Source organism: Haliotis asinina, chromosome 4 (assembly GCF_037392515.1).
Source record: "Haliotis asinina isolate JCU_RB_2024 chromosome 4, JCU_Hal_asi_v2, whole genome shotgun sequence".
Taxonomy (NCBI): domain Eukaryota; kingdom Metazoa; phylum Mollusca; class Gastropoda; order Lepetellida; family Haliotidae; genus Haliotis; species Haliotis asinina.
Window position 1 is genome coordinate 4,075,845 of NC_090283.1, and position 13,200 is coordinate 4,089,044.

Here is a 13,200-nt window from a genome sequence, read left to right on the forward strand (position 1 = left end):
ATGTTTTGCACGATGCTGGTGATATAAATACGCAGCGAACTCAAAGGCCTTCAATAATATTATACTATGGACATTTGCCCCCGAATCTCATGGGGAAAACAAAGGTTATGTTGCACTCTGTGTCTTAATTATCTGGTTGGATAGATTCCACACGGGGAAAAACTGATCGTTGTCTATACAATGTCTTGTTTAACCCCCTGGATGCCACAGGGACATATATATCCTTCCTCTACATCCCTCACTTTGAAGTCCAATAAAATTATAAATATACCACGCATATATAAACACTTCACAGTTTTGGATTCTGCGGAAAATTCCGTTTCTTGATACCATTCACAATTATCTCAGACCAAGCTGAAGTGATTAAACTTACCTTTCCACCATATTGGGTATTCTTTATTCATATTTTGGATTCTGCGGAAAATTCCGTTTCTTGATACCATCCACTATTATCTCAGACCAAGCTGAAGTGCTTGAACTTACCTTTCCGCCATATTGGTTAGTGTTTACAAAATCACGTTTCGAGAAGGCCGGTATTGAGACGCCTATAACATCATGTATTCATAGTCAGCTGCGACAAATGCATGATTTGAATTCCCCACACAACTTAGAATCAAATTACAAATGGTCTTTGTCACCAATACCAACTGTCTAGACAAAACGAAAAGAAATATACTTGGTATGAAAACGAACGCTGTGCTCGAAAGACAGCGCTTGTTTGAAAAGTAAACAAAGAAATAATCCAATTTTACACTGCATAGCATTTTCGGTAATATTCCAACATCCAGCCGTCTAATCATTGATTACAATGGCTCAATACGCTTAGTATATTCAGGGGAAGAGTATCGTAGCAAAAAATAGCAAATTAAAAATAGATACAATAAAATAATCTGGTAATTCATAAGAAACTGTCAAACGTTTAGTGCAGCGTGACGCCATGACTGACGGAAAATCACGCAGAACGACAACGGTACTTATCGGCATTTCTGGCTTTTCCCGTCATTTACAATGTAAAGGATAAAAACATATAAGAATACACAGATAGTCAGAATAATTCCTATTACTTACATCTCACATTTATGTACAAAAGATCCCTGAATCAAGGAAAACGTCCTCGCAAAATCCAGTGTACCCTTGTCAGCGGAGCCGCCATTTTGAAAGAAATCGGTCATCGGTAGTGATGTCACACGTCAACATTGTTGCACATATTAGGCAATTTCTTTGAGGGGAAGGTCGGTTGAACAAGAGTAAACACAATGCCCATACCATTCCGATTGCACTTTTAGTACTGTGATGTATATTTTCCGTATCGTTCAGATATTTTTTCATGAAACTGATTTCAGTATCTACATATATCCATGTTCAACACCATGTCATGTGTGGATATAAGGGATACGTTTTTGTTCTTTGAAAGCGTCTGATTGTTTGAATAATATTTACATGGGAAATTGACTCAGTAAGTGTACTATACCACATTTTAAACCTCTACACAAGTGTTGGAAGATCACACGTAGCCATAACTGAACATGTGCTTGAGTTCCCGTGATGTACAATATTCAATACATGGGACAAATATTGCAGTTTCATATGAACAGGTTAATAAACAGCGGTTTAATTCCAGTAAAACTGATAATATTAATGAAAATGATTTGTATTGGTTTGTGTCGTTTTATAGACAAAACAATTATCAATATTGATTGACCAGGTGCGAGTTTGTCAAAAACGTTTCATGATTTATTATCATTTTTTTCGATAATAAATTCGATTAAAATATATCTGATGGCAGAATATCTAACGGAAACAATATTTATACGAAAATTGTTAAAAATATATAAACCAGGTCATGTCTTAATTTGGACAAGCCTTACGTCCATATGCTAATACTTTTGTACTGAAAAACCGATCTCTTTGTACCTTTCATTGCATACTTATGAAGTGAAATGATTTCATAATCAAATGAAGAAAAGTCTATTTCCTAAATAAATACTCAATGAGTAATCAGGTGTTGTGAAATTGTGATTTACGCTAAATTAATTCTAGACAGGTGCGCGTATTGCTAACAATAAGATATGTAGTAAAACCGTGTAATTGTTGATATATTCAGGACCCTATTTCAGTGATAAAACCGTTCATTTTATATTTTGGCTAAAAAGTGTTGAATTCTGACACAGAAGCCGAGATCTATTACACACTGAGTGGAAATTAGGTTAGATATATACTAATCAGCAGCCAGAGTCGTCTTTTTCCAACGTCACAAAATGCACAAAACATGCCGTGACGTCAACTAAAATGTAGCATTATTTTCAGTTATTTCATTTCGTTTGAAAATGTGGTTATTACTCCGTTAAGAATTATGCAAAATTAATAAAAAATACATCTACACAAACAGGAGAATATGGGAATCTAAGAACTAAAATATGTATCGGATGGGGACATCCAAATCGCTATTACCTGCTTTTTCATGCAGTACACTGGCATCTTTTCTTACAAATTGTGAAACTACCAAATGATATCTTCTCACATTGGGGAACTTTGTATTGGAATAGTTTGGTTCACTATGAACAAAACATAACGGAAATATACTGTCCGTATCCACAGCAAATTCTCTCCATGTGATCGGAGTTACATTGACCTAATATAAACCATAGCTGAGTTATGCACCCTTATCTTTATACGTGCATGACCTCACTGTCGACGTTTGACGTCATAGAAATTTTGACATTTATTGCAGGCCAATTTTGATTTTGTGAGTATGACGTTATGCATTAGCACATACATCATTTCATATACACTTATGTCGTTCAGATATCAAGCTGTATTTTCTTCGCTCACTTTCCGTAAAGATGCCAAATTAAAAAAAATCGTAGCAGAGTGCTTTTATTGTGCACGATTAAAAACGGAGAAGTTTACTGTTTTTCAACACACACAAAAGTTTTGTACAACTTGTAGCTGTGTATTTCTCAAACCTCTGAGGTAGCCGCAGTTATCTTTATACCAACGGCTAGGAAATTAAATATTCTACATTTCTGTGCAATTGTATAGCCGTACGCAGATCCAGTACCACGCGAGCGCAAATCTCGCACAACGTTCACTTGTCAAACCTTACGAAAATGTGCTCCTAAAAAAAAACTCGGCATACAGGGGGTTAACGACAAATGCAGTTGCAAAAGTATAAAAGCATACAAAATCGTACGTCCTCTTACAATCGATACAATCTAAATACCGAAGCACACGAATGTACAAAATTACAGGTGTATTTTGATACTCGAGATGGTGCTCCCGATATCAATCACAGGATTGTTTGTTCAGTGCTGCTTTATTTACACGATGTGAAAAAACATATCACGAGTGACGATTCCGCTTAGAACTGCATGGTAATCAGTAACTCAATGCTTGTGGTAAGAGTCTATTAACGGGATCGGGTGGTCAGGTTGGCTCACTCAGTTGACAATACATGTCACCGTATCCTAACTGCGTAGATCGATGATCGTGCCGTTGATCACTAGATCGTTTGGTCCAGACTTCATTATTTATAGACCGCCGCCATATAGCTGGATCATTGCTGACTGCGGCGTTAAGCAACAACCAAACCTAACAACTTTGCAACAATGAATCTCTCCAGAACTGAACAGCCCGTGATATTCGTGTTTTAGCAATTTTCTTTCCCGCAGTTTGGTTGACACACAACATTCTGAAGCGTTCATGATTGCCATCCGAATTTAAATGTGTATTCGACACCTTGGTGTAAAATCGGAATTTTACTTTGTTTACATTTCATACGAGCGCTGCATTTGAAATGTGTCTTTTACGCCGTTAATAATGATGCAAAATCAATCAAAATACATCTACACAAACAGGAGAATATGGGAATCTAAGAACTAAATTATGTATCGGATAGGACCATCCAAATCGCTATTACCCGCTTTCTCATGTAGTACATTGGCATCTTTTCTTACAAATTGTGAAACTACCAAAAGGTATCCTCTGACACTGGATAAATTTGTACTGGAATAGTTTGGTTCACTGTGAACAAAACATAACGGAAATATACTGTCCGTATACTCAGGAAATTCTCTCCATGTGATGTAAGTTACGTTGACCTAATGTAAAGCTTAGCGCAGTTATGCCCCCTTATCTTTATACGTGGATAACCTCTCTGTCGACGTTTGACGTATATACACTTATGTCGTTCAGAAAACAAGCTGTATTTTCTTCGCTCACACTTTCCGTAAATATGACAAATTAAATAAATCGTAGCAGAGTGCTTTTATTGGTGCACGATCAAAAACGGAGACATTGGAGACAAGTTTTGAACAACATTTAGCCGTGTGTATTTCTCAAACCCCTGATGTAGTCGCAGTTGTATTTATACCAGCAGATAGGAAATATATTCTACATTTCTGTGTAATTTTAAAATTACAGGACCACGCGAGCGCAATTCTCGCAAAACGTTCACTTTTCAAACCTTATGAAAATGTTCGCCTGAAAAACAAAAACTCGGCCTCCAGGGGGTAACTCTGCCCATGACCCCCAATGCTTATGACGTCACAATGCTATGACAACATGATACCAGTAGCTCACAGGAATACTGTGACATCATAATAGAATTAGTAGTGAATGGTTACAACTAACATGACTCATAGAATGAATACGTCTTATTGTGAATATATAGCAGTGTTGTTGGATTAAATTAGAAATGACAGATCCTTATTATACACAATTGTTGGTTTGGACATGTACAGAGATTTTTTGATGTATGTATTGCATGTATAGCATGTGCAACATGTAAAGTAATACTACTAACAGTACATAGAAATTATTGTTCATCCACGGGTGCCCTTCTCGGTCTTTTTACTATGTTGTTTTGGTGATGCACCAGGCACTAGGGAGGTAAACCCCTAGATCTCCGTTGGTGTAAAACATACCTTACTTTGGCACTATATTTTGACAGACCCAAATAACTAGTCATGACAAGATACATAAGTTTCGCATTGATGTCAAACAAATATAGCTCGTCGCAAATGTTCACTGCGTACATATTTTGACCTGAATATCGACGTCAGATCATGCACTGGGCAATGACATGAATTAACTGACATGTAGCTACTAGCCAAAAGCGCTTATTTATCTCTACTTGCCACATTGGTAGTCCTCGATGTGACGTTTTTTGTAATGAAGTAGCCAAGTTAGAATACCAGCACTTTAACATGGGATTTGATGTTGGAAATGCAATGAACACAGATAATCTTAGAAGAAGACGAAAAAGAAGAAGTTTAATTCAGTATTTAAGGGACACAGCACATAGCCAGGCGTAGAACATGTCAAAACAATATTGTGCGGATGGACAGATAGGACAATGTAATTAGTTCAATTTCATACAAGCAAATTACGATTGCAATAAACTTCAATAGCTAAGCATTTAATGTTTTCAAAATGCTGAAAATTTCGGCTTCACAACTGCATACCTACCTGAGACGACAAAGACGATTTTACAACTGTATACCAAACTTGGATGACACCTTCACACCTGCACACACGGCACATACGACACAGATAGCTACACAACTGCTTTCTCCACTCAGACGACACAGACGGCTTCACAACTGCATACCCCACTCAGACAACACAGACGGCTTCACAACTGCATACCCCACTCAAACGACACAGATTGCTTCACAACTGCATACCCCACTCAGACGACACAGACGGCTTCACAACTGCCTACCCCACTCAAACGACACAGATAGCTTCACAACTGCATTTATCACTCAGACGACACAGACAGCTTCAAAACTGCTTTCTCCACTCAGAGAACACAGACAGCTTCAAAACTGCATACCCCACTCAGACGACACAGACGGCTTCACAACTGCTTTCCCCATTCAGACGACACAGACAGCTTCACAACTGTTTTCTCCACTCAGACGACACAGACGGCTTCACAACTGCATACCCCACTCAGACAACACAGGCAGCTTCAAAACTGCATACCCCACTCAGACGACACAGACAGTTTCACAAATGCATACCCCATTCAGACGACACAGACAGCTTCACAACTGCTTTCTCCACTCAGAGAACACAGACAGCTTCAAAACTGCATACCCCACTCAGACAACACAGACGGCTTCACAACTGCATACCCCACTCAAACGACACAGATTGCTTCACAACTGCATACCCCACTCAGACGACAGACGGCTTCACAACTGCCTACCCCACTCAAACGACACAGATAGCTTCACAACTGCATTTATCACTCAGACGACACAGACAGCTTCAAAACTGCTTTCTCCACTCAGAGAACACAGACAGCTTCAAAACTGCATACCCCACTCAGACGACACAGACGGCTTCACAACTGCTTTCCCCATTCAGACGACACAGACAGCTTCACAACTGTTTTCTCCACTCAGACGACACAGACGGCTTCACAACTGCATACCCCACTCAGACAACACAGGCAGCTTCAAAACTGCATACCCCACTCAGACGACACAGACAGTTTCACAAATGCATACCCCATTCAGACGACACAGACAGCTTCACAACTGCTTTCTCCACTCAGAGAACACAGACAGCTTCAAAACTGCATACCCCACTCAGACAACACAGACGGCTTCACAACTGCATACCCCACTCAAACGACACAGATTGCTTCACAACTGCATACCCCACTCAGACGACACAGACGGCTTCAAAACTGCATACCCCACTCAGACGACACAGACAGTTTCACAAATGCATACCCCATTCAGACGACACAGACAGCTTCACAACTGCTTTCTCCACTCAGAGAACACAGACAGCTTCAAAACTGCATACCCCACCCAGACGATACAGACAGCTTCACAAATGCATACCCCACTCAGACGACACAGACAGCTTCAAAACTGCATACCTCACTCAGACAACACAGACAGCTTCAAAACTGCATTTATCACTCGGATTTTTGGGAAATCATACGGGTAAACTGACAGATCCTAAACTTTAAAAACAATGTATGCAATAACTCATTCTATCTCTTTCAGAGAACCTCTGCATGGCTTGTGTTGCCAAGTTTAATCGAATAGATAATTTAAAAGGCGAAAGTGGGTTGTGATTGGTACGCTCAACTTCCTAGCGTAGACACCTGATTGGATAAAAAGCCACCCAAGGGAGGTAATATATTTATCTGGCCGGCCCCGTAGATGCGTCCGGGATATAGTGGAGACATATCGGAACGTATACACCGGAGATATCGAGGATGGACTAGGAGTAGAAAGATGTCAAAACAATATTGTGCGGATGGACAGATAAAACAAATTGTATGTAATTAGTTCATTTTCATACCGGCAAGTTACGATTTGGAACTACTGCAGTAAATGTCAACAATGTGCATTGGTTGTTTTAAGAAATGTTTAAATTTTCGATTTCACAACTGTATACCAAACCTAGATGACAGAGACAGCTTTACATATGCACCCCTCACGTATACGACACTGCGAGCTTCACAGCTGTTTTCTGCACTCAGACGACAAATATAGCTTCACAACTGTACACCATCTTGCGGGCTTGCTTTAGACATTTTACGTGCGCATCCCGACATTTAGACACACAAAATGTTAATATGAATTTAAGTTGTATCTGTCATATTCATCCTATCATTATAACATTATAACGGGCATTTGGTAGACGTAGCGTACACTACCTCAAGATGTGGCTCTCCATGAATTCTGTTTGTTGAAAAGTGTAATAGCTGAAAAATGTAATTTTAAATGCCTATTCAAGAAAACGACCCCAATTGCTGTTCTCATACCGCATTCAGAAATATGCACAAACATAAGTCAAACTGATTGTAATAATGACGTCATCATCATCATCATCATCAGTATTATCAGCATCATCTATATTACTGCTAAGACAGGTAAATATTTCTATAGCTGAAGTTTTATTGTGCACCATTAGTTACCTTGCCACGTTTCAGCTGAAGAGTTTTACATTCGTCGAGTCCAAATGTCATGCCAACAAATTGGCATATAGAAACGATTAAGAGAGGAACAAAGGTGGTGGGCTCTGTCATCAAACATAATCCTTCTGGTCAGACGGTCAAGACTCTGGAGATATATGCTAGCCACATGAAGAAGCTGAGCATCGTCAAAATACTATCCCAGTTGATAAGTACGACAACAATGTCAAAGGTATATGTAAACTTTAATGGAGAGATCATGAGACCATAACAAGTCAGGAGAATTTCAATTGAAAGGTCAGTCATAATGACGTCACGAGTCCACAAGCGGGACAGGGGTCAAACGACCATGTCACAATCTCAGAAACAGGTATGTCCACCATCGGCACATGTCAAAACATTGATTACAGAACAGTCTCGTTTCCTGTTTACTTGGTTCTGTCCTATGGCGAGGCTTATTGTGGTAACCAGTCCAGTATTTTTAGACTAGGTCATTTAACTGGATGACAAATATTAATCAGTGTGATCTGATAAGCCTACGCAGGTATATTGCAACACCAAGCTCCTTCTTATCCTAGTAAATACGTCGTACAACGTGCTATGTGGTACAGCGAGCTCTGATAAACGGAAACCTGGGAATCGTGGAAATATCAAAACGAGGCTCTGCCGCTAGAGATGTTTAGCGGTCTCTGACGGAACTGATGTTACATCAACCTCATTGTGCGTTACAGAACTACGCTCAATAAGCGCAAAACAACACATAACAGGTTTAACCAGTGAGCCAGATGGATTGTAAATCGTTTTACGACCTCATCAGACAGGGGCAATCTGTGATTCCATAGTTAAGGTATGCTGCCTCAACCTCGACATAAAGTAGAGAATGACGGTGCAATTAAAGTTTAAAATTAAAATTCATTTGTAAATACCATTTTCTTATGAAACAAGGAACTGGAATTCACTTTAAACAGAATTGTTTGTGGTGTAAATTTACACTTTCACACGAGAAAAGTCGGATCTTCTGAAAAGTAGGTCATTGTCTGAATACGTTAAAGAGACTTATGTTCCGGTATGTGAGTGCATCGACGACGCATAGAGCCTATCAAACGTGCAAGGAAGGCTTGTGGGATTTCACGCAAGATTCTCTCAAGTTCTATTGTAAGGTCAAGGACGTTATCAGGCGGATGAGGAAGACGCAGACGTCGATCCATCTCGTCCCAAACATGCTCTATCGGGGAGAGATCCGGTGATTTTGCAGGCCAAGGCCGGTAAGTCATCGTTGTTGTGTTGCAAAGAAATTCATAGCACCCCTTGCCGTATGAAGGCGGGCTTTGTCCTGTTGGAATGTTAAACCGGGGCCATGACGTTGCAGACAAGGTCTGATCTTCCACAAGATGTTCAATAGCTCCTCCCCCATGTAACTTGACCAATCCACCATAATGATAACACAATGCCACTTAGAAAGAGGTCAAATGCAACGTATGTCATATTTGGGATTTCACTTTCTTAGTAAAGTACAAATTCTAGTACTTTTTTGTTTGAGTCCTCAGAGTCAGGCACCTAATCGCCAACACACAAAGTCAGCCGCAATACCTGCTCAGTCACCGCGACTTCCACAAAACTGGAAGTCGGACAACTGCTAGTCTAGATTGCGTACTGTGTGTACCCCTCTGATGAGTGTAAATTGGCACGGTTCCCACGACCGAAAGCTATGATTACACAATGCCATTTAGAAAGTGGTCAAATGCAACGTATGTCATATTTGAGATTTCACTTTCTTATTAAAGTACAAATTCTAGTACTTTTTTGTTTCAGTCCCATCCGGGATTCGAACCCGCACCCTCAGAGTCAGGCACCTAATCGATAGCACACGAAGTCAGCCGCCTAGCCCGCTCAGCCACTGCATCATGTTCGACTCAAAACGTCCAAACACAATAGCTTAGTGCATGTGGAAGACAGATTTCCCATGCGGTGTGTGATTCGGTTCCTAAGGGCTTGGATCACAACATATCAACAAATGCCCTTGATGCACTGGCCCTGCTTCTGTCGTGGGATCTTAACGGTTTTGCGCTGTGGTATGTTGAAGAATGTCTGAGACTTCAATACTGGCTGTAGGTTCTTCTAAGGAAACAAGATGCATGAGTGAGTGAGTCAGTGAGTTTAGTTTTACGCCGCACTCAGCAATGTTACGGCTATATGACCGCGGTCTGTAAATCATCGAGTCTGGACCAGACAATCCAGCGATCAACAACATGAGCATCGATCTGCGCAATTGGGAACCGATGACATGCGTCATTCAAGTCAGGGAGCCTGACCACCCGATCCCGTTAGTCGCCTCTTACGACAAGCACAGTCGCCTTTTATGGCACAAAAGATGCATGGGGCGTCTGTCTTCGACATGCACTAGGCTGTTGAATCAAAAATGGTGTTGATGTGTTTCAGAATCTGTTAAATCTAAGTAGAAAATTCAGTTCTGCACCAAACGTACCCAATACATATGAAGTCGAAAGTACCGTTTGACGGACATTAAAAGACACGTAGTGTTATAATCTGAAAACAAACCAACAAGGCGTTTTTTTTCTGCAAAACGTCATCAAATGTTGAATCAATACTGAGTGTAGTTGAGTTGAATTGGACTTTACGTCACATCGGCACTATTCCAGCAAGATCAAGTTTGCATATATTTCCCTTCTGAGTCCATGTTCCAAACAAGGTTTGTTTCAAAAACATATATTTTCACTTTACTACCATTGCAAGTCAGAAAATGTCATAGCACCAAATACAAGAGCAAGCAATTTTTTATTCTCTTTATCACGTCTTGATGGACAACCCAAGTATTTATAACCATTTGTCTGCTTCAGTTCACCAAGTTTATTTCTTCCTACCTGGCTGTCCCACTTGTTTTGCACTAGGTCCCAAGTATAACTTTTGATAGTGGGTTAGAGTCACTGTATGGGATCAGCACTGAAGAGATGGGTTTGTAATGAGCTGCTTTAGCCGCTGCATCGGCCTTTGTGTAACCTGCTATGATGACGTGACCTGGTAACCAACAGAGGACGTTGTCACATTGGCCAACAGAAAGGTCGTTGTAAAGTTATGTTTAGGATGATAGGGTGATTTGAAGTAACATTCTGAAGTGCTTGAAGGCAAGATATTAAATTTGTAAGAACGATGAAGTTTCTCAAGTGGTGCTGGTGTTTAATGTAGGTCAAAGCTGTGAAGAAAGCTTTGGCCTCAGCAGTGAAGATGGAACTGTTGTCTGGGATTCTAGAGGAGACAGTCTTGACTGTAGTACTGGCAACGTGGCCATCATCCGTGAATCCGTCTCTGAAGATGGATCTATGGGTGTTATTCTTGGAACGTAACTGGGTGTATTCTTGTTGGAACACCAGAGTGCTTGTTTCATCCTTTCTGAGTTTGGTGAGAGTAAGAACGATCTGTGGCTTCTTCATCTGCCAAGGTGGCGAAGACAGAAGCCGTTATGGTCCTGTGATATCGAGATCAATTTTAGCTGAATATATGTGTGGTTGAACTCTGATTACAAGAGGTAGAACCAGGCTTGACTATTTATAGAGGAGGTTTTCATATAGAGAGTTGAAAACACAATTGTAGGCTGGGTTGGATGTATTTGAATGCAGTTTAGAGATAGACTGGAGTGCGAGTTTCATGCAACATTGTTCAAGGGATGGTTCGGTAGTCTCCGCATATAGACTACCGGAGAGGTCCTAAAGGCTCCGAGGCAAAGCCCAAGACCTTGATAGGGGATAGAATCTCATTTTTCAGAGAGCTCCTCTGTAGACAATGGAGCCGTATTCCAGTTTAGAGCGAACTAATGATCTGTTGTTAAGAGAGTGCATTCTCTGTAAATTGTATTATTGATTAAGCGATAAATATTATTGGCTCACAATGTTTGGAGTTTTGAGTGATTCTTGTTACGGGTCACATTTCATATCACCGGTATTAGAGTTTTAGCGGCACATATTTAAGGTAGCGCTTTAGAGTTGCCTCCCTTCGGTGTGTTTTGACTGAATGTAAACACGAGGACTATCGCGAACGTTCCACACTGCATATATCAGGCTGGTTGGTGTGCTGACACACGCACGGAGTTGTGGCATTATTCATCCTACCTACATCTGTCTATCTCTTCGTCAAACCTGACGTACATTCAAGATCGCTCGCTGAAAGATTTAGTAGAACTGTTTTTCATTGAAAACCAAGACTTTGGTGAATTGATATTATATTTGTGACCCATTATTTTAGATTAATTGTACTAGATGCATTGCACTAGAAACCTCTATTGTGAATCATTGTATCTTGCTCTTTGGTCAATAGACATTACTGAATATTTTAGACTTGTTTTAGATATTTTGCTGGTTCTCGGGGGATTTCTTATACCTTTTGTCACGGCAAACTATTCACCGTAACATCCTGAGTGTTTATGAACACTAAAATAACTGTGCAAAGGTTACTTTGGTAAACATGACTACAGATCGATTGCTTTACAATATTATGCTAACGTGTTTGGTAGTTTGATGGCATGTGCAGCTATTCCAGATTTACCTGGTCTTCTTAAAGAAGACTTAAGCTCATTCTCTGGAAAAGATTGTGAGGTACGTAAATTATCTATTGTCCACTTAAATGGTATCAAACTGTAGAAAACCTATATACAAATAGTACATGCATCTATTCAGAATATTTATAAAGAAGATAGTTGTCTAAATGTTGTTGCAGGTGGAGAACACTGTCCCCTCATACAAGAGGTTTGAGGGAATGGAAGATGATCTTTCAAGTTCATCCCTTTCTGAGGGGAGCTATGTGTTTAATATCAGACATCTGTTGGAAGCTATGTCTGTGTTCATGACGGTTCTTTAGTGCTACAATCTACAAAACCACCAAGCATTGCTCAGGATCAATGTGTTTTAGACCGACTGGTGCTCAAAGTGTTTTAAGCCAAAGGGAAAAAACCTGAAACTCAAATGACTGTATGCATAATTTCGTAATATAAGTGTTAGAACAATCACCTGTGCCCGTTTCACTTTTCTAGGACTATTCGATCTATTAAATTTGAATTTTGAAACTACGAGGTTTGAGGTTCTTTTGAGAAACTAACTTTAGGCAATTCTATAGTTGTTTGCTTATATGGCAAAAGTTCCAGTGAAAACGTGACCTAAACTTGTTCTCTGCTGCCTCAATTTCCATTTAATGAATTTGTTTGGTCAAACTGAAATAGTCTTTTATGATTCCGACTCAATAAA